Genomic DNA, 25635 nt, shown 5'->3' with positions numbered 1-25635 from the left:
ACCCTCCATCTATCGGCCCCTTCTCCTTCCTCCAAAGCACCCACCCCTCCTGGACACCATCCCAAGGCCCCCTGCCCTCCATCAACCGCTTCATCAATAACTGCCATCATGACATCAATTGCCTCAACCTCTCCACCCCTCTCACCCACTCCAACCTCTCCCCTGCAAAACGTGCAGCCCTCTGCTCCAGTCCCAGCCTCACCATAAAACCCATGGATAAGGGAGGCGCAGTTGTAGTCTGGTGCACTGACATCTACATCGCTGAGGTTACACACCAACTGTCCGACACCACCTCCTACTGCCCCCTTGATCATGACCCACGCCCGACCACCAAACCATCATCTCCCAAACCATCCACAACCTCATCACCGCAGGTGACGTCCCACCCACAGCCTCGAACGTCATTGTTGCCCAACCCCGGAGTTCTTGTACAATATGTACCTATTTCTCTTCTTAGGTTCCCTCAGCATGTGTTAACGTTGTTCATGTGCCCTGAGAGGATGAGCCCATGCTCTTTATCCAGTCAACTTAAACAGGTGAAGATGTCAGATTTAAACCAAAGCCGGAGGAGATTGTCCCTTTCCGTGTATTTTCACACGACAATATTCAGCTGTGAATGGCATGTGTTTGAAATGTAGGATGAGATTGAAATTCTCACTGAGTAACACTGAAACAGCAAAGTTCCCCAAGTTACTGTGATTGCGTGGTTTAAGAAATGCCCTAATGGATGGGCAAAAAACAGTGTGCAGTGAAACAGATCTTGAGTTAAAATCCGAGTGGTGCGTGAGCTTTACAATGAAGATTCCTCGTTTCAAAATCTCTGAAATGCCATATTGTTGATTTAAATAGCAAAGATTCCGCCCCCCCCCCCGACTCATTCATGGAATGAGGGTATCACTGGCTCGGCCAACATCTGTTGCTCATTGCTAATTATCCACCATGTTTGCTCTGGGTCTGGAGTCAGATGTAGGCGCGATCAGGTAAGGAGCAAAGATGCCTGTGGAACATGAGAGAACCAGATGTGTTTTGGTCCCCTGATGATGGATTTATGGCCATCATTACATTCTTAATTCCAGATATTTATTGAATTCAAATCACATCATCTTCTGGGGGTGATATTTGAACCTCAGTCTCCAGATCATTACCTGGCTTTCTGAATTAACAGTCCAGCGATGATACCACGTGGCCATTACTTGCCATGTCTGTGCAGAGAACTGACCATGGTTCCTATGTTTGAGTGCAGACAGTTATCATTCGGTGCTGGCACTCCTGACACCTGTTTTGTACCCATCAGGGAATGGTTTCCTGCTAACAATTAATTCATCCGGAGGTTTGGTAGGAATAACAAGGTGAGACAGAATAAACTGCAGCCTTCCTGTGGAATATCGTGGTAATGAGACAGGCACCAAAAACTGACCACCCTCATTCTCTGCTGTCAGCATTCATTCATTTTACACCAACAGTAAAAACATCACAGTAATCGTCTAATTGTGGTAATTTGTTTCTATTCTGGTGGATTAGGGATACTATTTAGAAGTCTAAACACTCATCATGTTTTGGGGGAATAAATGTCTCCTTGCCTCAGTCCCTCAGTGACAGAAACACTATTTGGAGAATGCGAGTCCAGTTCCAGGCTTTACACTCGGGGTGGGAGTGGTGCTTGTGGTGAGGAAGCCTCTCAGCAGCTCCACTCTCAAACACTCCCCAATTTTCAGACTTTTCAAACATCAGAAAAGAGAAATGAGGGATATAGACGGACGAATATAAAAGGGGCTGAGGTGAATGCCTAGAGACTAAGAGAGGCAAATAGAGATGCATATTGAGGTAGACACTAAAAGGCCCAATTCTCCATTCGACACCGCGGCTAACTAACTGAAAGGAAAAGGCAAATAAAACCATTTAAAGAGCCTTTCACCACCTGAGGGTGAAGGAAGCAGCATTACAACCGATAAAAGCCTCTTAAAGTTGTAAAGTTGATGACTGAAAACGAATGCGATATTTTGATAAATATACTGATTCGACAGCTGAAAGTGATAATTTCCCTGACATTATAATATAGAAGGGCAAAACTGAACTGGGGTTCGAACGAACGGTCAGTGGATCTGAAATGTTAACTCTGTATCTCTCCACCAGTGCTACCAGGGCTGCTGCATTTCTCTGTCAGTTCCTGTTTTTATTTCAGATTTCCAGCATGTGCAGTTCTTTGTTTCACATTAGCTTGAATATCGTTTGGGACACAGTTAGTTACCTCAAAGCCCCTTTCCTTCTCCTCACAGGGGAGGCGATGCAATCGGTTGTTGGAAGAACCCATCTGGTTCACCGATGCCCTTTAGGGATGGAAACTGCCACCCTCACCTGGTATGACCGACATGTGACTCCAGACCCACAGCAATGTGGTTGATTGAATTAATGCTGCCGAGCCAGTGGTGCCAGTTAATGAATAAAAGTACAATGAGTCAGCAAAGCTGTTGTCACAAAAAGCTGGGAGGGAAGGACTTCCACTCAATAGGTCAGACCAGGTCCATGGTTCCAAAAGCTACAAATCCAAACCACTAGACAACCAGGGAACGCATCGGAGATGCTTGTATTATTTCTCAACAACACTGTTTTTGCCTTTCCATATTTGCTCCTTTTGGCGACAGATCACTTTGTCCCTGTATTCGAATTTTTATAGCATGGAAAATGAGCATCTGGCCCATTGTGTCAGTGCATGTAATCAGACATTTATCTTTTCTACTCTTAGTTTCCAGCTATTGGCCCGCCACGTTGTGCGTTCTGATGTATCAAGGGCAGATATCAATGAGATTAGCTATGCAATCTACAAACTGGACTGAGTTTTCGTGACAGTAAACCTGTGTTACAGCCCACTCACGGAACACATCCTCAAGTTTGGCCACAGCCTGAAACACACAGACACATCCCCGAGCTTGACAGAGGCCTCAGGATTACACCTGCTCCAGGTGCTTCACGTTCACTTTCTGTCCCCACACGTTTCCCGGCAGAGGCAGCGTTACATGGACCACAAGCCAGTTCTCCAGGCAATGAGAACTGTTGTTGTGAGCTTGGAAATGAAACAGACAGTGAGCTGAAAATGTCCCAAACCCTGCTCATGTGCAACTTCTCATTTCTGATCACTTCAGCCCTTGGAATCTGACAACAAAAACATTGCTGATTTGGAAGGAGATGTCAACTTGCAAGTGTAGAAAAACTGTTAGCTGCATTGAAGCCAGGCAGGACATGAACATACAATTATCTAATCCACAGTCAGACACGTTATACATTACACCACTGGCCCACTGTGTGCAAGCAGTTTCTTGTCAAATTGTGATGTTAACATGGACCAAGGTGGAAATGTGATTCAGGAGGTGAGCACCGGCAAAGGGAATCTCTGTTACTGCTTCAGTTCAATGGGCCCCACTTTGCAAAGCAGTAAATTTCACTTGCAAAAGAAACAAGTTTGTCCTCAGATGCCTGCTTCACTGTCACCTCTTTCTCCACTGAGACTTGCCATCATTTTATTCAGTTACTGTGCGAGTTTATGAACCAATCCAGTGAACATAGTTTCAGACTATTACTAACCCTAAAACTTCATCAGGTGAAGTGGATGTATGTGACATATTCGCAGCAAACACCCTTTGAAAACATGGACTGAAATCGATTTCATAAAGAACCACCCCCGTACTCTCCCGAACATTAAACAAAATCATCAGAGGCAACAACGGCTCTTGCAAGAATCACGCCAGCAACTTCTCACATTTCCAACAGCCACCTGATATGAGAAACAGACCACAAGACCAATGACGCAGTCTGCTGCCTGCCTGCAGCAGGAGTTAATATCTGACACCAACAGCCCAAGTTAAGAGAATCTGAGTGAAACACTCACTCACTGAGAGACATCCCCAACGGCCCTGAGTTGCGGGGCTGCAGACAGTACAACATGGAAGGGAGGGTTAATAATGAGCCATTGTTTCTCCCCCACCCGCTCCCTCACAGAGACAGGGAGAGTGACGTCATAAACCCATGGTGTCATTCACATTCACATTCAGCCCAACGAGCCCACAGCGACTCTCTGCCTCTTGTATTTCTCTGTAGTTATTCACAATCTTTGATATCTGTCCCTAATAATGGTGAACTCTGTCTGTGTCATGTTGCAGTCTCTGACATCCTGATCGTTTTGTCATTCACATCTGAAACAGCATGGGGAGTTACTGCCAGGCATGAAAGCAAAAACTGCAAGTGATGTGTTCCTGCTGAAACAGTTTATCCCCATCTCAGAGTGGAAGATTTACAATTCAATTCGAATAAGACCATCAGACCTTCACAAGTGTATCAGCTCACCTGTGTGAACTTGGCCAGTGCATCCACATGACATTCTTATTTCAGATGAAGCTGAGGGAAGCAGAGAGCTGATTAAAATGTATGGTACAGGCCAAAACACTCACACAAAGCAAATGGCAGACGATAGTTTTGACCCATTGACCTTTGGGTTATGGGCCCAGCACACTCCCACTGCACCACTCTGCTACCTTGATACATTGTGTTGTCAGGCTAGTATTCAGTTTTTCATCTGGACTGCAGCATTTTCATTCAAGGATGATGTTAAAATGTCTTCACTGTTGTTTTGGCACACAGACGTGTCGCAGCTGTGTAATATAATCTGTCTAATTTCTCACATTCTGTTGGTCGATCTATAATTTCGCTCAAAATCACAAAACTTGTCACAGCTCAGACGGAGGCCATGCACCCTACCTTAGTTATGCTGCGTCTCCACAGTAAGCAAATAATTCTCTCTTTTAGAATCAATCTTTTGCCTTCTCCCTGTAACATCTCCATGCTCTTCATGACTTGGAAAGCTTCATTCGGATCACGTTACAGCCTTCTGTTCCCCAAGAACTGTCTAATCTTTCCAAACCACCTTCATTTCTGACACACAGGTACATTTTAAACCTTCAATATTTGGACCTATCTTCGATGCTCCATACTCGCAACCCCTTCAATGCCTTCCAGAAACAATTCGTTTGCTGCAATCTGACCTGTTTTGTTCTTCCAGTCGCCTCTTTGTCTACTATTCACATGAACTTGTTCAGTGCTATCACCAATCACTTTGCGTTCCTATTTTCTGAAATTTCACACTCACAGTTGAGAAATACTTCAGACTAAGGATCCATTCAGAGTCGGATTGCCTCTGTGAAACTTCTAAAACTCTTGTTCTTCCTTTGAACAAGTGTATCCCTTGGCCATGTTCATTGCAATGGGACATCTACCCTATCCCAAAGTCAGGCAGTTTGACTTCACAAACGAAGCTGACTACAACTGATTAGTGGTCTCCACCACAGAAAAAGACAGTTCAGCCCATCGGGTCTAACCAGTTTAACTCAAGACCTTGATTGTTCTCGGAACAAAACCAAAATTGCTGGAAATGTTCAACAGGTCTGGCAGTATTTGTGATGAAAAATCAGAGCTAACGTTTCGGGTCGGTTGATCCTTCCTTAAAACTGACTGTTTTTGTCTTATTTCCCAGCACATGGCTCACAGCCTCTCCATGGTTGGACCTGCAATTGGATATCTTAAAGGTCTAATTTTTATGAAAGTTTGTGCTCGTTCTGCAATGGCACGTAGTGAATTGCCTTCTCCCAGCATTGGTGGGCGGAGTGAAAAGTTTTGTTCCCAATGCTTTGATTCTTGTCACAAGCAAAATGAAGAGAGTAAGCAGCCCTCACATTTGATCCCAGATTCCTCCCATAGTCAGCAAGATTTGGAGCAGCACAGGAAAGCCCCCCTTGATTTTAAATCCATTGCCTTAACCACTTGCCCATGACGACTGGGACAATGATGATACCATGTATCTTTTCAGGTCGCTTTCCGTGGCTTGTTGAGCTGTGGCAGAATGAATTACTGCTGGGTTTTTTAATCCAATAACTTCACAGATTTCTAAAATTTTAAATTTGGTACATGGTGATTCTGGTTGTTTCATTTCAATAGATAAAATAAACGTTCATTCACAAGCAAAATATAAATTGCAGGAAAAAAACTCAGCAGATCTGGGAGCATCTATGGGCCACAAATTTGAGTCAACGTTTCAGAACTTCTTCAGAACTCTGTTTTCTCCTATCTGTAGTGCAGTTTGTGTTTTTGTTTCTGATTCCAAGCATTCCCAGCTCTTTATGGCAGCGAGGAAAACAACATTGAAATACCTTTGAGGCCACTCACCAGACAAGGTTTCCGTTTGGGCAACATTTTCCTGACTGCATTAAAACCCATAACTGTACAGTCAAAAGGGAACTGGGAGAGTGAGAACAGCACTTGTTCCTTCCTCAGTGGCCTCAAACCGACAGCTTCACATTTCACAGTCAAACGCGACAGCCAATTGCACCATAGAAAATTGCAAGCTCTTGCAAGAGCCCTTAAAGCGGGCTTGGAGTGAATTCAAACTTCCAACTACTTCACTTGGAATGGTAATTGTCTGTAACAGCTGTACTTTCCCAAAATTGAAAAATGGAAAGAGAAACAGAGATGAGGCTTTGAGTCCAGCTGGATTCTTGTTCAGAACACGTGTTCCCTGAATATCAACACATTGCCCTACCTGAGAAAACATGAGCTTGTTTTGACAGAAACATCGAGAGCAGGATTTAAACCTGTGCAGGGAAACACCAATAGATTTCTAATCCATCACCTTAACCACTCAGCCATGACTACAGTCTGCTGACTGACTTTTAATATTTGTCATGAAATGTATCTGACCGGAAAGGCAAGTATTCGATTTGTGATATGTGTGTCATGACCCTACTATTTACTGTCACCCTGCACTTGATCAGAACGGAGTCGGCTGTTTTGGGATTGAATTGAACTAAACACATTGATGAACAATAGAGTGGATGGAAAGGATCCATTTCCATGAGCAGAGCGATTAATTATCAGGGCAATGGATTGAGAAAGAATTATGTCCTTGTATTTTAATTGCACCTTTCACTGCTATCTAAATCACAGCCAATGAAGTACGTTTGGAGCAGATTCGTCTTTGGCAAATCTAACGTGTAAATCAGGGCAGTTGGTTTAATGAGAGGTCCAAAACCAAAATGCTTTAAATACATACAACTGGTACTGGAGATGCCGATGAGTTCACACTGAACTTTGGAGGCTGGTTGTGCTCTGATTTATACTCGGGTGTGTTATCTCAGGGAAACGAGTTGCTGATTTAAATCAGAAATAAGATGGTTGTTCGCACACACTGGGAGAAGCAAATCTGTGAAAATCTTGAAAACAGAGTCTGTCCTGGCTCAGTATATTCAAGGCTGAGACAGACATTTAATCATTTTGGTTGTCAAGGGCCACGTGGATCAGGCAGAGGAGCGATGTTGAGGATTACCAAATCAATCATGACCTCATTAAAAGGAGCAGCTGACCTGATTGGCCAAATGGCTTCCATCTGCTCCAATTGCTTATCTGTCATGTGGAAGAAGTTAGAGCTCAATGTACAGGAAGATGTAGCAGAATATTCACCAAAGATGACCGCCGTCAAAATGAGTCAACATCATTTTCTGAAAAGAAACCTGCCTTGACAATTTTCCAAGAGTTGTTTGTTAATATTAAAAACAGATTTCATAAAGGAAGCCCATAGGTGAAGTGTACTTGACTTTTACAGACCACTCAAAAAGGGGACCTTTTACATGACATAGCACAGGATCAGAGTTCAGTGTGTTGGGTAATAAATATGCATGGACTTCCTATTGTTTAATTAACAGAAGACACAGCATTGGGATGAGTGTTTTTATTTTAATTTGAAATACCCATCTCCACAACCCAACCACCGTACACTTAAGTACACTATTTGATGGGCACTATTCTCTAGGAGATCTTTTCAGTTGATGTAATTCATTAAACCTGCCACATTGTACATTACTATAACTAAATTAGCCACATCCCTAATCCTACCCCCCATGTATCTTTTGCCTGTTTGGAAAGTTACGGAACATTTTTCTCTGAAAGTTATCACCTTCAGCCAAGCAATGTCCTTGTTCTTGTTTGAAAGTTCTGGCGATGAAGCATTCTGCCAAATGACTTTGGCAGTCCGCATGGGGAACCACACGATGGGATCCACCCTCTCCTTTTCCCGAAGGGTCTCGAGGATACTATGTGCTGACCACTGCCTGACGGCCTTGTGGTCAAAGGTGTTTCCTTTCAAAAATTTCTCCACAAAGGACGGTCCACGTACTCGGAGTGTTCCGCGGCAACGAGGCCAGGCCCATCCTTCGCAACACCGGGGACAGGTAGAACCTCAGTAAGTAGTGACACTTGGTGTTTGCGTACTGAGGATCTACGCACAGCTTGATGCAGCCGCACACAAAGGTAGCCGTCAGGGCGAGGGTGGTGTTCGGTACGCTCTTTCCCCCATTTTCCAGGTCTTTGTACATGGTGTCCCTGCGGACCTGGTCCATCCTCGACCCCCAAATGAAGTGGAAGATGGCCCGGGTGACCGCAGCGGCGCAGGTCGAGGGAATAGGACAGGCCTGCACCACATACAACAGTACCAAAAGCCACTTGCACCTGACAACCGGGTTCTTACCCGCGATGAAGAGGGACCGGAGCGTCCACCTGCCCAGCTTCTGCTTCAATTTGGTGATATGCTCCTCCCAAGTCTTAGTGCACGCCCCAGCTCCACCAAACCAAACACTCAGCACCTTCAGGTAGTCTGTCCTGACGGAGAAGGGGATGAAGGAGCGGTCGTCCCAGTTCCCGAAGAACATGACATCGCTCTTACCCTTATTGACCTTGGCACCCGAGGCCAGTTCAAACCGACGATCGGTGCAGAAGACGGTGACATCGTCCATGTACAAGGAGGTCTTGACCTGAAGGCCTCCGCTGCCTGGGATAGTCACGCCCTTCAGGCTCATGTCCTTCCTGATGGATGCGGCAAAGGGCTCCACACAGCACACGAACAAGGCAGGAGAGAGCGGGCAGCCCTGCCTGACTCCAGATCTGTCAGGAAAACTGTCCAATTCCCACCCGTTGATCGAGACTGCACCAACAATGTTGATGTAGAGCAGCCGGATCCAATTGCAGATGCCCTCCCCGAACCCCAATTTGGAGAGGACGTCCCTCATGTAAGCATGAGAGGCCCTGTTGAAGGCCTTCTCCTGGTCCAGGCTGACAAGGCAGGTCTCCACCCGCCTGTCCTGCACGTAGGCAATTGTATCACTGATGAGCGCGAGACTCTCAGCGATCTTCCTGCCCGGCACAGCACAGGTTTTGTCAGGGTGAATCACCGACTCCAGGACAGACCAGACCAGGTTGGCTATGACCTTGGGCAGGATTTTGTAGTCCACGTTCAATAGTGAAATGGGACGCCAATTCTTAATTTCTTCCCTCTCCCCCTTCTTCTTGTAAATGAGGGTGATGATGCCCTTCCTCATGGACTTGCATATTTCCCCTGCCCGAAGCGCACCATCGTATACCTCCAGCAGGTCCTGGCCCACCAGATCCCACAGAGTGGAATACAGCTCGACTGGTAAGCCGTCACTCCCAGGAGTCCGATTCCTCTCCAAGGACTTGAGAGCGCTGGTCAGCTCGTCCAGGGATATCGGCCTTTCCAGCCACTCCCTTGTGCCATCGTCTAAGACCTCTATGATAGACGACAGGAAAGACTCAGAGGCCATGCTGTCCGTGGGCTTCATGTCTTACAGTCCGGCACAGAATGATCTGCTGATCCTCAAAATGTCGGGCCGAGACGACGTCACCGAGCTGTCGTCCTCCTTCAGCCGGCTGAACACAGAGGTCTCTTTGTGCACCTTCTGAAAGAAGAAACGCGAGCACATCTCGTCCTGTTCCATGGAGCAGACCCTGGACTGGAATATTATCCTGGAGGCCTCCGCGGCGAAGAGCGAGGCTTGCTGGCTCCTCATCTCACGGAGGTCCTCCGTGACATCGACCCCCATCAACTGCAGAAGGAGCAGGTTCTGCACCCTTTTCTGGAGTCGCAACAGCTTTCCCCGCTTCTCTCTTGCCTTCTGAACACCCTTGAGGACAAAGAAACTCTTGATGTTCTCCTTCACTGTCTCCCACCAATCGCCCTGAGACTCAAAGAGGGGTTTCATGATTCTCCAACTGGCGTACTCCCTCTTAAGCTCTTCGGCGTTCTCTGAGGTCAGCAGAGTCGTGTTGAGCTTCCACGTCCCCTTGCCGGCCGGCTGGTCATCCTGTAAGTGACAGTCAGCCAGCAGGAGGCAGTGGTCAGAGAAGAACACCGGCTCGACGCTGGTGGACCTGACCGAGAACGCCCGTGACACAAACAGGAAGTCTACCCTTGAGGGAATAGACCCGTCTGGCTGCGACCAGGAGTACCTCCACTGCGCTCCGTATGCAGGGGTGCTGAAGACGTCGAGCAGCTTGGCGTCCTTCACCGTGCCCATCAGGAATCTGGACGTGACGTCCAGTTGACTCCCCCCACCCGCTGTCCCCACGCCGGATCTTCCATCTGCATCGATGATGCAGTTGAAGTCTCTGCCTAGAATGACTGGCCTGGACGTAGCCAGCAGGGGTGGAAGCTGCTGCAGGACGGCCAACTGCTCACTCCGTACCGCTAGGGCCTACACGTTGATCAGCCTCAGTCGAGCGTTCCTGTAGGTGACGTCAGCCACTTGGATGCCCCCCAACCACCTCCTAAACTTGGGAGATGGTGAAGTTGTGCCACTGCAGCAGAATAGCCAGGCCCGAGGAGCGACAGTCGTTACCCCCCGACCAGAACGAAGGCCCACGGGTCCAGGTGCCGGACCATTTCCCATACCTGCCGAGGTGCGGTATCCTGCACTCCAGCAGAAACAGGAGTTCCGCCTTGATGGTGGTCAGGTAGGCCAACGTGGACACACATCTTGCGGTGGACTTGACAGTGCGCACATTAATGCTCGCAACTCATACCTCCATTGTGGGCAGTGACCGCAGTACCGTCCCCAAGTCCAAGGTCCAGCCCCTCCATCTGTCCCTTCATGCCCATTGCCCGGGCTAACTGCTGGACGCTCTCCGGGTTCAGGAAACCATCCGTGCTGCCTTCCGGGTGCATCACCCCGTCGGGGGTACGGAGGCAGGAGAGTCCACCTCTGGGTCAGGCTGCGGACGCGGTGTTTCCTCCTTCCCGCCTGGACGTTCCGGGGGGCCCTCCAGTGCCCCAGCGGCACGTGTCGGAGGGAGCCTCAGGACGCCTCACGTCACCTGGAAGCGGGGTGCTGCTTTCCTTCTCCCTTGAGATCTTTAACTTCTGCTTCAGGCGGGCCCTCTCTGAATCCCCCTCGTCAGAGGAGCTCTTATAGCCCGCCCTGTAGCTGCCTCTTCCCCGCCTGATGGTTGCAGTTCCTGGGCCTGCCAATGCACCTTCCTCCTCGCTTTCTGGACCGTCGTCCACTCCCCTGGGTCGCCTGTCACCGCGTCCATCGACTCCGGGTTGTTGTCGGGGAGCAGAGCCTGCAGTGGCGCTTGGCTGGCCTTGGCCCCATCCTGCAGGGCTGGGAGCTCCTGCACGACCTGGCCCTCCTGCACATTAGTGGGGTTCTTGCTGGGCCCTGGTGCCTTCCTCTCCTCTGGGGGGGGGCTGGCCCCGCATTGCCCCTGCCAGCGACCTGGGCGTAGGTGGTCTCCCGCTGCAGGCATGTCCTATAGAGGTGGCCCACTTCCCCGCAAAGGTTGCAGCTTGTCTCTTGTGGGCAATCCTTTGCAAGGTGTCCCTCCTCCCTGCAGATTGAGGCTTTGCATTCAGCCGCCATGACCTGACCTACCACAGGCATGGCAGACTTTAGGTTGCCCTGCACAGGCCAGGTAGCCCTTCCTCCTGCCGATCGCGAAGCTGGACAGTGGGTGTACGAAGTTCCCGTCCGCGCCCATCCTCAGCGTCACCTTGACCTGCCTCTTACTGGTCCAGATGCCAAAGCGGTCCATGATGTCAGTTAGGTCCCCTTCCACCTTCACACACCTTCCAAGGAAGGTCAGGACATCAACTGCTGGCACATGCGGGTTGTGCATGTGTACAGTCACCATACGGCTCCTCTGTGCTGGCATCACAAACAGCGGGACAGCGGTCAATACAGAGAGAGGGTCCTCACCTCCTTTCTCCTTGAAAACCTCCAGGAAGCGCTCGCAAAGCTGGGCACTCCTGAAGGTCACATCGTAAAAGCCTCCTCCGGGGAAATCCTGCAGGCATTAAATCTCCGCAGCAGCGAAGCCACAACAGTCCAACAGGACCCTCTTCACGAAGAAGATGCGGTCCACAGGTGCACCTTCATCCACCTTCTTCACAGAAACACAGATGGTGTTCCAGACCCCCTGACCTGGGGCACGAGCACTCGCCGCAGCCATCGTTGCATGTTGGCTGCTCCCCTGAACCAGCATTAGGCCGAAGCCAGCATTAAGGTCCACTGGTCGCAAGGGTGCACAGCCAACCCGACGTCCTCCTTTCACCTCCAAGATAGCACTCTCCTCCTCTCGGTCCACAGAAGAGTGGGTCTTTATTTTGTTCCAGATGTAAACTGGTTCACTGAGGTTGAAGGTTTGTTCTCAGATGCTTTGTCACCATTCTAGGTGACATCAACAGTGAGCCTCCCACAAAGCACTGGTGTTATGTCCCGCTTCCTATTTATCTGGTTCGGTTTCCTTGGGTTGGTGATGTCATTTCCTGCGTTGGTGATGTCATTTCCTGTTCTTTTTCTCTGGCTTTTGGCTTTTCTTTTCTTTGGCTTTTGGAGCCAATCTAACATCCCCTGAGAAAAGGAACAGGAAATGACATCACCAACCCAAGGAAACCGAATCAGAAAAATAGAAAGCGGGACATGACAACAGCGCTTCGTTGGAGGCTCACTGTTGATGTTACCTCGAATGGTGACTGATTGTCTGGGAACAAACCTTCCAGCTCAGTGAACCAGCTTACATCTGGAACAAAATAAAGACACACTCTCTTGTGGACCGAGTGGAGGAGAGTGCTGTGTTGGAGGTGGAAGGAAGACATCGGGTTGGCTGTGCACCCTTGCAACCAATGGATCTTAATGCTGGCTTCGGCCGAACGCTGGTTCAGGGGAGCAGCCAACCTGCAACGACGGCTGCGGAAAGTTCTCGTGCCCCAGGTCAGGGGGTCCGGAACACCATCCATGTTTCCGTGAAGAAGGTGGATGAAGGTGCACCTGTGGACTGCACCTTCTTCGTGAAGAGGGTCCTGTTGGACTGTTGTGGGTTCGCTGCTGCGGACATTTACTGCCTGCAGGATTTCCCCGGAGGAGGTTTCTACAATGTGACCTTCAGGAGTGCCAAGCTTTGCAAGAGCTTCCTGGAGGTTTTCAAGGAGAAAGGAGGTGAGTACACGCTTTCTGTATCAACCGCTGTCCTGCTGTTTGTGATGGCAGTGCAGAGGAGCCGTATGGTGACTGTACACACGTACAACCCGCATGTACCAGCAGTTGATGTCCTGACCTTTGTTGGAATGTACGTGAAGGTGGAAGGGGACCTAACCAACATCATGGACCCCTTCGGGATCTGGACCAGTCAGAGGCAGGTCAAGGTGACGCAGAGGACGGGCACTGACGGGAACATCGTACACCCACTGTCCAGCTTCGCGATCATTGGGAGCAAGTATACCTGACCTGTGCAGGGCAACCTAAAGTCTGCCATGCCTGTGGTAGGTCCGGTCACGTGGCGGCCGACTGCAAAGCCACCATCTGCAGGAATTGCAGGGAGGAGGGACACCTTGCAAAGGATTGCCCACAAGAGACAAGCTGCAACCTTTGCGGGGAAGCGGGCCACCTCTATAGGGCATGACCCACTATCACTCGTATCCTTACATACAGATAAGGAAGGACACCACTTTGATTGGGACAAAACATCCCTCCTAGGACAAGCCAAACAGAGACATGCACGAGAATTCCTAGAAGCATGGCATTCCAACCGGAACTCCATCAACAAACTCATTGATTTGGAGCCAATCTACCATCCCCTGAGAAAAAGAACAGGAAATGATATCACCAACCCAAGGAAACCTAACCAGATAAATAGAAAGCGGGACATAACACCAGCACTTCGTCGGAGGCTCACTGATGATGTTACCTAGAATGCTGACGAAACGTCTGAAAACGAACCTTCCAGCTCAGCGAGCAAACTCACATCCAGAACATTTGGGCTGCTCCAGAGTGATCTGTATACCAGGATAAATAGGAAAAACCAGTCTTCAGCAGCCACACTGAGTCTGGCTCCATTAGGCCTATAGTCAACTCTCTCAAACCAACGTTGCCCCTTCACTTTCCATGATCTCCCCTGTTTTTGTCTGAAATAAATTGTACATGAGGCAAATGCAGCTGACATTGCTGATGTAGAACTGGGATATAGATTGAAGCGATACCGCCTGGTCTATGACATAATTCGACTTCTAAAGGTCAGTCAATATTTCAGAGTTATTGTTGCAAATTTTAACCACGAACACGCCATGGCATTGACGGCACTGAATACTAATCAGCAGACTACGAGGGACGATGTATATCCCTATCACCCTGGTCACTGCCTGATTCAGCATTACATCTCTCATCCTTCGGCACATGATCCCCTCGGCTCCATCTCAGTGTTGTCGCATTGTCATGGTTTATACTGCACAGACTATCCTGCCATCTATTACATTGCAGTTTCTAATGCATGAAACCCTACCTTACAGGGCACAGCCTTCGCTCTGTAGCGCAGTATTGAAAGCAATGGTCTTGTAAAGCGCCAGTCATGAGTTTACTTCTAACTGGAGGAGATGAGAATGTTTGTACAACTGCGGCATCCAACATCTGAAAGAGGACTTTCAATATTGTCTGAAATTATGCCAGTGTCATTTCCTCCACAGGCCAGCAGTGAGTTGAGGTGAGGTATTATAAACTGTAGGTTGACAAGGAAACAATGGGGGAGCAACACGGAGAGGGGAGTGGCCGAATGCTTTATTTCTTTGCTGTAATCAGATTATGGTTTTGAAGTGTGAAATGGGACAATATAACCCAAATGGATGAAATCCTACTTTCTGGGGGTTGGTCTCTGCTGAGGCCTTTGTCACCTTCTGCGAAATGTGTCTGTGTGCTACCTTCTGAGGATGAACATGTGGTCCACTTCCCCAAGGGAACGTGAACATCTCAAACGGCCGGCCCATCGTCTCGTAGCACACAAGGCTATGGGCAAAGGCTGGAAACTGGGTCGTTGAGCCCCTTTCTGTGCTGTAAAAACACGATGATTCAGTCATTTTGCAGGAGAAACAACTGTCGTAGAAAGAAAAAGAATGCCAGAAGTTGTGCCATTAAGAAACGATGCACACATATCCACCACTATCCCTGGTGGTCTAGTGGTTAGGATTCGGCACTTTCACTGCCACAGCCGGGATTCGATTCCCGGTCAGGAAATCAAGTTTTATTTTTCCTGATGGTGACAACGCAAAGGCAGTGCAGCTCTGTCTGCGATCCTTTCAATGTCAGTTCCTGTCCCCGAGAACATCAGGGTCCATATTCCAGCCGCTTAAAGAGGGGAAAGGTGCCTTAGCTGTCACTGCTCAGTCAGGCTACTCACCTTTGTGTTGTGTTGTTAGCAGGGACATCAGCAGTAAGGGGAACATTCACAAGATAAACAACCAGCAAAGATAATCACAGTCGCTACTTCAATTCAATTGTCTCCCCTTTGTGACGCAGTGAGCTTCACTGCCATTTGTCGTCAGGAAGCTACAATTCACCCGATCGAGTTTGCTCAGCCAGTCAATGAGATCGCTGCTGATCTGATAAATGTCAACTCTGCTTTCATGCTTTTCCTCCATAACCTGAGGTAAACTTGAGCCTAATCACCACATCATATATGACCGATATTTTTCGGAAGTTCGGATGACTTCAGTGACCTCTGCATGTTTGCATGAAATTGAATAATATGAAATGAGTGAAAAATTCCTTCCCACAGTTCAACCCAGTGCAGGGTCAGCCATATGACAAAAGTACGAGAGCAAAAACGTTACCTCTATTTCTCCCAGCACAGATTTCTCTCTCGACGAGTTGAATATTTGCAGCATTTTTCATTATAATTGTGACATTTTCATGGACAGATCCTCAGTCAATCCACAAATAACTGTGCTTCCAAAAACTATTTTGCCTCAGATTAAAATTGTTGTGTATCTTTTCATACAGCTTGAGGTCCCAATAATCCCTGCTCCATGTCAATAGAAGCTGCTCCGGGTAAGGTTGGAGCTCACAGACTCGGCATTTCACGCATCTCTACATCATCACAGAAGGATCGCGCACTCACCAATTGTGTCGCTTCTATCTGTATCAGCCTGGTCACTGTCTGATTCACCATTGCATCTCTCATACTTCTGCACATCATACCCGTGGCTCTATCTCGATTTTGTCACATTGTCTTGGCTGATAATGCACAGACTATCCCGTCATCTACTATCACAGCATATGTCTGCACGCTCATTGCCATCCCCATTTCCGGTTATTTCTTCGCGCTGGGTTACTGAGTTTCCCTGGATCTGGGCCTGGGAACTGCGATTATATGGTCGTATGCAGCAATGGTTACTTCCTTTTGTGAGGGAGCTGATGAAACATCCAATGTTAAACTAGATTACTATTGAAAGGAACATTTCAACAAGAGCCAGCACTGTTCACGGAGTCTTTGATATTTTGTAGAAATCTATCAATCTCAGTCTTCAATATACTCATTGATGGAATCTCCACAGTCCCTGGTAGCATCGGAATTACAGATTCCAGCCCTCTGTGAATCCCCACATGACAGTGCACTGCATGGAAAGTATTCCTGTTGTGGATCTGGTGCTGTTCCTCACATATCCTCTGCCACTGTAGTTATTGCTTGTTGCACACCAGCGAACTCATGTGGTGCCGTGATCGTCTTGTGGTTAGTACTCTGTGTTGTGGCCGCAGCAACCTCAGTTCAAATCTGAGACATGACAGTGGATGCTTGCTGTATTTCTTTTTAATCCTTGTGCCATGGGCCACAGAAATACAGCAAGTATCAAACATTTTTACGTGAAAATATTCTTTGAGGTGGTGACAATCATCTCTCAACCCCGGCTCTCTCACATATCTGCATTTGATGTGTCAGAATTCAAACCCACCACTTAGAGAATTTTCTCCCTCCCACAATCACTAACTCTCCTTGACGTCCCACCTTCCGCTTCACTGAGGCACTGCACAATCTAACATCCATTTTCACATTGACATTGTTCATTCTGTCTTGTTGCAGTCTGTGTTGCTGAGTGAACGTGGCCTGTCTCACCACCAGGAACTCTAAGCCAGATGAAATATTTCGATACTGGGACGGTCAGATCAAGACTCATGGAGCAGCTTTTACTGACACGGACCAGTGATTATTGGAACATCAGGCCTAGGAAAATGATCCATGGCAATAATGAGCAAAATGGACTGTATCAGAAAAGACCAGTTTCTGTGGCTTTCTGCAACATTCATTGTATTTGTTCATTTCGTTACAGCGAGAGTATTGGGGGCTGTTCATTAATTCACATTATTGTGGGATGTGATGGCACCAGAAAATGTGCCGAAGAGATTTACCAGGATATTGTCTCAGCTGAAGAGTTCCGTTTTGAAGCGAGATCGATCAGACTGTGGTCGTTTTCCTCAGAGCAGAGGAGATGTACAAAATAATGAGGATGGACTATCTAAACGCTTTCCCTTGAGGGAGGGATCAATCACCAGGGACCATACATTTAATATAAGAGGAAGGAAGTTTTCAGTAAACTTACAGAAAATCGCTTTTAGCCAGTGGATGTTTGGAATCTGGAAGGCACTGCCTGCAAGTGTCCTAGAGGCAGATATCCTTATGACTTTAAGAAGCATTCAGATGTGAATTTGTGATGCTGTGGCATTGATGATTATGGGCGAAGCAATAGAAGTAGAATTTGAATACTGAAGCGATTGTATGTGATTGGTGCACATGTAAAGGGCTTCAGGGGCATTTGTACCTGATGCCCTCATTAGCATTGTGGTCAGTATCCCCACCTTTCACGAGGGAAACCAGGGTTCAATTTCCTACTGGACCCGACCCAAGCATTTTTGGGGTCTTTCAGCAAAAGGGACCCAGCTTCGATTTCAGCTTCAGCTGATGTCAGCATAGAGTTTGCACATTCTCACCATGTGTGCGTCTCAGTGCTTCACTTTCTTCCCATGGTCCAAACATATGCAGGCTAGGTGAATTGAACACATAGAACACAGAAGAGTACAGCACGGGCTCTTCAGCCCACAATGTTGTGCCAAAATATTATCCTACTCGAAGATCAAACTACCTTGCATACTCTATATTTTACAATCATCCTCACAACTGTCCAAGACTCGGTTAAACGTCCTGAATGTATCTGACTTTAATACCACCGCCGACAGAGCATTCAATGCACCCACCACTCTCTGTGGAAAGGACCTACCTCTGACATTGCCACAATACCTTCCTCCAATCACCTGAAAAGTATGCCCCCTCATAATAGTCACTTCTGCTCTGGGAAAAGGTCTCTGGGTATCCATGCTATCTATGTCTCTCATCATCTGATTTACCTATATCAAGACACAGCTCATCCTTCTTATCTCTAAAGAGAAAAGCCTGAGCTCCCACAACCTTTCCTCATAAGACCTACCCTCCAGTTCAGGCAGCATCCTGGTAAATCTCCTCTGCACCCACACGGAAGCTTTCACATCATTCCTGTAATGTACTGAATACAATATTCCACTTGTGGTCTAACGAGTGTTTTAAGCAATTGCAGTATATCCTTGTGGCTTCTAAACTCAATTCCCTTGCCAATAAATGCCAACGTACCATACACCTTGTCAACAACACTATTAATTTGGGTAGCAACTTTGACGGGTCTATCGATGTAGACCCCAAGGACCCTCTGTTTCTCCACATTAGCAAGAACATTAGGTTAACCCTAAATTCTGTATTTAAAGTCAACCTTTCAAAATGAATGACTTCACACTTTTCTAGGTTGAATTCCATCTGCCACTTCTTTGCCCAGATTTTCATCTTGTAAATGACCCATTGCAAACTCCAACAGCCCTCCACACCACCCACCATGCCACCAAACTTCGTGTCATCATCAAACATACTAACCCATCTTTCCACTTCCTCATCCAAGTCATTTATAAAGACCACAAAGAGCGGGGTTCCCAGAACAGATTCTTTCAAAACACCACTGATCGCCAAGCTTCAGGCTGAATAATTTCCATCTATTACAAAACTCTGGCTTCCATTCTGTATCCAGATAACCAAATTTCCATGAATCCCATGTCTCCTAGCTTTCTAAATGAGCCAGCCTTGGGGAACCAAATCAAATGCTTCTCCAAAATCCATATGCACCACATCCATTGCTTGATCTTCATCAATGTCATTTACCACATCCTCAAAGAATTCAGTAAGGCTTCTGAGGCATGATCTGCCCCTCAAAAAGCCGCACTGACGATTTCTAATCAAATTGTGCATGTCCAAATAATCATAAATACTGTCTGTCAGAATCCTCTCCACTAATCTGCCCACCACAGAATGACTGACACTTCTGTAATTCCCAGGATTATCCCTATTCCCTTTCTTGAACAAGGGAATAACATTTGCCACCCTCCAATCATTTGGTATTATTCCAGTAGGCAATGAGGACGCAAAAGTCATCACCAAAGGCAAAGCATTCTTTCCCTCGCTTCATCCTCCTTCCTGACATCAACCTGTTTGAGTGTATCTGTCTTTTTCATGCTATCTTCACAAATGTTATGGCCCCTCTCACTGGTGAATACTGAAGCAAAGTATTCATCAAGGCCCTCCTCTACCATGCCTGACTCTGAGCGCAAGTTCCCTCCCACTATCCCTGGTAGGCACCACTGTTACTCTCACCATCCTCTTGTTCCTCACATAAACATAGAATGCCTTGGGATTTTCCTTCATCCAACTGTGGATCCGTGGGGACTGTGAGAGGAGTTACAATTCCCCATCCAAGCTGCAAACACATCGGCGCAATCATATCAGGAAGAAATTGTTGACTTGCTTGATGTGTGAGAAGGCATTCACAGTGGTTTCACACTGGAAAGGGGCTGTTTCCCTGCTGTGGGAGTGGCAAGGAATTCATTCAGCCATCCCACCTGCTGGCACACCAATGGGTCCAAACTGGGGAGAGACCATTGACCTGCTCCGAGTGTGGGAAGGATTTCTCCCGGTCATCCAGCCTATTGAAACCCCAACAGGTTCACTATGAACAGAGTTAAATGTACAGATTGTGGGAAGTGCCATAAAAGCTCAGGGGGAACCGATGTACTTTCAACATGCTCACATTGAAGGGAGGCCATTCATGTGCTCTCACTGTGGGGCTGGGTTCAGGGCATCATTAACCCTCACTATACACCAGAAAATAGACACGCGGGAGATGTCATTCACCTACTCTGTGTATGGGAGAAAATTCACTCAGTCATCTTGCTGAAGAAACACCAGTGGGTTCACAAGTAACTGCAGTAATTGGATATTTCTTTTGCTTGTTCATGGGATCATGGCATCTGAAGATCAGCAAGCTTTTATCATCGCTTCTAATTGCCCATAGGATGGTTCAGAATCAAACTAATTGATATAGCATGGATTCACATGGTGGTCAGAATAACAATGGTTCCCAGGCCCAATGGCACAGAGTTGATTTTCTGGTCTCTTGTCCTGTTTCTGGAACAATAGTGAATAAATTGGTGCAATTGATTTAAAAGTGAAAGGCTAAAATGTTGTTTTTCTCTCTGATTCAGCATACCCTGCTGTTTTCTCAGTTGTTATTGACAACCTCATGGCCCTCACGCCATCACCTGTTCCGGAGGGTGTTACAGGAAAGGGGGAATGGTCAACTGTATCTGGTCACTCAAAGGGTCACTGGACCCGAAAGGGTAACTGTGATTTCTTTCATAGATGCTTCCGGGCCTGCTGAATTTTTCCAGCAATATCTGTTTTTGCTTCTGATTTCCCTGCATTTGCAATTTGTTTGGAATTTTTTTTTCAATATTCACTTTGTTTGTTTCAGAGGAGCCTCATTGGTAGGTTTGGTCGGTTTTGGAACTTGAAAGTTAAGCCACAGATCAAGTACTGATCTAATTGAATGACAGAACAGGCTTGAAGGGCCGAATGGTCTACTTCTGTTCCGATAAAAGTTTTCCATCTGCAGCATGTGGCATTATGTCCTGTCACTCTTCACTTCACATTCCTGACTGTAACACTATGTGCTAATACTGGCTGAACAAATCTCCTGTGTTTGAACTCAGTCTGTTACTATTCAGTGCTCCATCTTCGCCTGCCCGGGTTTGACTCTCATCACAGAATTTTGTCTCGACTGCAGAAATTCACCAAAGATCCTCAGGCAGCACCTTTCAAACACATAACCACTTCCATCTGGAAGAACAAGGGCAGCAGATATATGGGAAGATCACCACCTCCTCGTTCCCCTCTAAGTCACTCACCATCCTGACTTGGAAATATATCACCGTTCCTTCACTGTCGCTTGGTCAAAATCCTGGAATTCCCTCCCTAATAGCATTGCGGGTCACCACACATCAGGAGGACTGCAGCAGTTCAGGAAGGCAGCTCACCACCACCTTCCCAAGGGCAACTACTGATGGGCAAGAAATTCTGGGCAGCCAGGGACACCCACATCCCACACATTAATTTAAAAAATACTGTGTGAACAGTCACAAGAGGAGGATCCTGGAGTCTCATTCCCCTGGAACAAAAACAAAGTTGCTGGAATAGTTCAGCAGGTCTGGAAGCATCTGTGACCTTCCTCCTTCCCCTGGGATCTATCAAATCCGTTTATGATTTCCACCTCCTCTTTCATTCTGACTCTTTAATTTCTCAATTTCCATCCACTCGCCTTTTGAGCTCTTCAAAAACCCCATTTGGGAAATTGAAAGAAAGCTGGAATTAACGCATGGAACTGGGACGTGGGCGGAAGAATGACGAGAGGCCACATCAAAGAAAGCTCCCATTCCAACAACAGAGCTTCTCAAAACACAAAGGCAGCATGAAAGCTTGAGCTGAAAGAACATGGTGATGTGTGGCCTGTCATGAGGAAAATGTGACCATTATCACAAATGGTTAAGATCACAGAATCCCGACAGTGCAGAAAGAGGTCATTCAGTGCATCCAGTCTGCACTAGCTCTCTATCCCACCCTACTCCCATGAACCCCACATTTACCGCAGCTAACCCAACCATGTAAACTGCACACTCGGGGACAATTTAGCGTGGCCAGTCCACCTAACCTGCATTTTTCAACTGTGGGAAGATCACAGTTTAGCTCTAAAGAAGCGAGATTGTGGATTAAGGCTCAAAAAACCTCAACTCTGAAACAACTTCATGGTTTTTGTTTCCAAAATTAAAATCTGGGGAAAGCTGCACCCACAACGATTTCAGTTTCTCTCTGGAGGAAGTGAATTTAAAACTCTGACCCGGGGGCGCAGTGAGCTGACAGAGGCCTGGGACCAGAAATGTAACAGATTCTGAGCAAGGTGGGGGTGAGACAAGGGCAAAAGGCACATGTCATGGGGGGAAGGCATGAGAGATTAAATTGCAGAAATGTTATTAGTCCCTCAAGGCTGCAGGGAATGGAGTTAGAGCTGGAAACGAAACAAATAAACAAAAGATGTGCCTGGAGCCAGGTGTGCAGTGGACCCAGACACAAATTGAAACAAGAAATGTAAACAAATTGGGGCAGAGTTCACAGTCTGACATTGTTGATCTCAATGATGAGGCCAGAAAGCTGTAAAGCCTGGCTCGCTCTATTCCAGCCAACACACACATGATGGGCCAAGGGTGAAACCTAGAGCTCAGAAAGGACAAGCTTAGGTGGCAAGGGGTGGAAATCGTATGGCAGCTAGCTTCAGACGTTACCGCCCTGCATAGATTTTGGAGTCTGCGCAGAAGAACACAAAAGACAGGGAGTACAAGTCCCTTTATAGATCAATATTTTTCAGACAATCCCTCTTCAAATATTGTGCTGTTGTTCTATTATTTCCCACCAAAGTGCACAATGTCACATACATCCTCATTGCTCTTCATCTGCCAGATGTTTACCCAGTCATTCCACTTGTCTCAATTGCCTTGGAGAACCTTTATATCCTCCGCATCACTCACAGCCCCAGTTTTGTACTGTCAGCAGACTTGGAAAAATTGCATTTGATTCCCTCAACCAAACTTTTGATATGTTTTGTGAATATCTGGAATCTCTAATTTACACCATGAACCTTTCAATCCAACAAAAAAGCATCCATTTATTCTTGCTTACTGTTTCCTGTCAGCTTCCCCATTATGGCACCATATATTTGGTCCAATCCCATGTGTTTTACTTTACACATTGGGCTTGGGAATCTATCAAAAACCTTTCCAAAACTCCAAATGCATTGCATCTATTCCATCTCCAAAATGTATCTCCAGGTTGGTTTGTCAAATACGAATCCCAGATCATAAACCAACATTGGCTTTGTCTGTGCCCATTAAAACCGGTCGCAATAATTTCTCTAAATTAGTTTATTTGCTAATTTCATTCTACTTCTATTTCTCACCACACTCAGATTTCCTAGTATTGCTGAGAAGATTATCTTTATATCTTTTCTTCTGGTAATCAAAAACTGAAGGAGTTATGCCATACTTCTGCCATTTCCTTGTTATTTATTCTCCACTGTCTGGTTTCAGAATGTTTTCTCATGTGTTCCCAACTGGCATCCTTTTGGAAGCAATTGCAGTTCATTCTAATAGCCTTTGTTATTATAGTCTCCAGAAACACAACAATTCCTGCCCTATGCTGCTCAATGGTTGAACGTCCACAGCCATCCAATCACAGAAGCATGCCCATTAGTCCCACTTTCCTACACGAGGCCCGTAGCCCTGAATATTATGACACTTCAAGCGCTCATCCAAATACTGTTTAATGGGTTGTGAGGTTACCCGTGACAACTCCTCTCAGAAAGTGCATTCTAAACCCCAGCACTCTCTGGGTGAAAACAACACTTAAATTTTCTTTAACTCTCAAACGCTTCAATTTAAAAGTGTGCTGCCTCTTTCTTTGCCCTTTTACTGAAAGGAGCAGCTCCTTTCTTTTGACACTGTTCATACCTCTCATTCTTGTATATCTGAATGACTTTGGTTGTTATTTGGTTATTAATCCAAAAATGCACGTAATTCTCTGGGTCTCTGAGTTCAACTCCTGCCAAGTGAGATGTTGGAATTTGAATTCAAAAAAAGTCTGGAATTAAAAGTTGAATGGTGAAGGTTAAACCATTGGCAATTGTCAGGAAAACCGATCTGATTCACTCATAACTTGTAGGGAAGGAAACTGCCATCCTTCACTGCTCTGGCCTAAATGTGTCCCCACACACCCAATAATGTCACAGGCTCTAACTACCCTCTGGGCAATGAGGAATGGAATGACTGTTGGCTCAGCCAGTGAAGCCCACATCCTGTGATGGAACAGAGAAAAGTGTCCGGGCTGGTTCTGGGAGTGGAATAGAGAATGGGATATACCTAACCATTTCAGATGATCTGAAAATACCTACATTTAATGTTTTCTTTCTTATGATTGAACTCTTCAAACCCTCACTCCATTAACATTGCAGTGTGACCATACACACTACATCATGGTGGTGAAGACCCACTGTCCTGGCAGCACCCACAGCCTCTTCATTCAGAAGCAGGCAGCCATTCCCATTGTTTTAAGATCTTCATGTAGAAATATAGGATGATATCTTGGATAAAGGCCACGCCCTTGATACACACTCCAAAACACTCTCCTCCTCACGACTGCTCACCACCAACCAACCACATAAAAATATCCCGTGTGTACTGAGAGTAATGAGGCAACTCGGACCATCAGGGAGTAGCCATCAGGATGGTCGACCAATGCTTCCAATGTCTGAAAGTTTCAGAGAGAACCCTCTGGCACACACAGTATCACTAGGTCCCATAATCTCCTTCCACTCATGTAACATATAGCCTTTTGTTCTTCCTGAAAGTCTCACAGGTTCACAATTACCAACATCATATTTCATCTGCCAAATTGTCCATTGCTTATCCACTTACATTCTCTCTACCTCCTCCTGATAGCTTAATTTCCTGCTAATCTTAGCATCACTGACAAATATAGTTAGAGTACATTTTGTTGTGCTTCTCTAAACCATTGATACAGGACAATGCCCAAATATAATAGTTCACTTCCCAGCTGGCCTTCTCACCACCCCCGCCACTCGGATCAGGAGGCCGCCGACTCACGAGGTAAGTTTTTAAATGCAGAATATTGCCTTCCTGGCTGCCCCCTGTCTCGTGCTCTCACCACTCCCTCCAAAATCGTAAATCTGGATTGTAAATTGTTGATGACCTTACACTGGTCCCTGAGGAATTCCATTGGATACAGCTTTCCAATATAAAAGTAAGTAGTTATTTCTGCTCTGTATTTAATTTTAGAACCCAGGGCTCCCTGTTCCTGAGTAGCAGCCGAGAAAGATTGCATGGCCTCCTGTGTTGTGTAGCCGGCTGTTGAGGTGTTTCTGAGCTCTGTAATACACCATTAGGGACATTTGTTGTCAGATAATGAGGATGAGGTCGTATTGTCATTGACACTGATTCTTGAGCAACTAAAAGC

Source organism: Stegostoma tigrinum, chromosome 11, assembly GCF_030684315.1.
Source record: "Stegostoma tigrinum isolate sSteTig4 chromosome 11, sSteTig4.hap1, whole genome shotgun sequence".
Lineage (NCBI taxonomy): Eukaryota > Metazoa > Chordata > Chondrichthyes > Orectolobiformes > Stegostomatidae > Stegostoma > Stegostoma tigrinum.
This window is presented reverse-complemented; position numbering follows the sequence as displayed.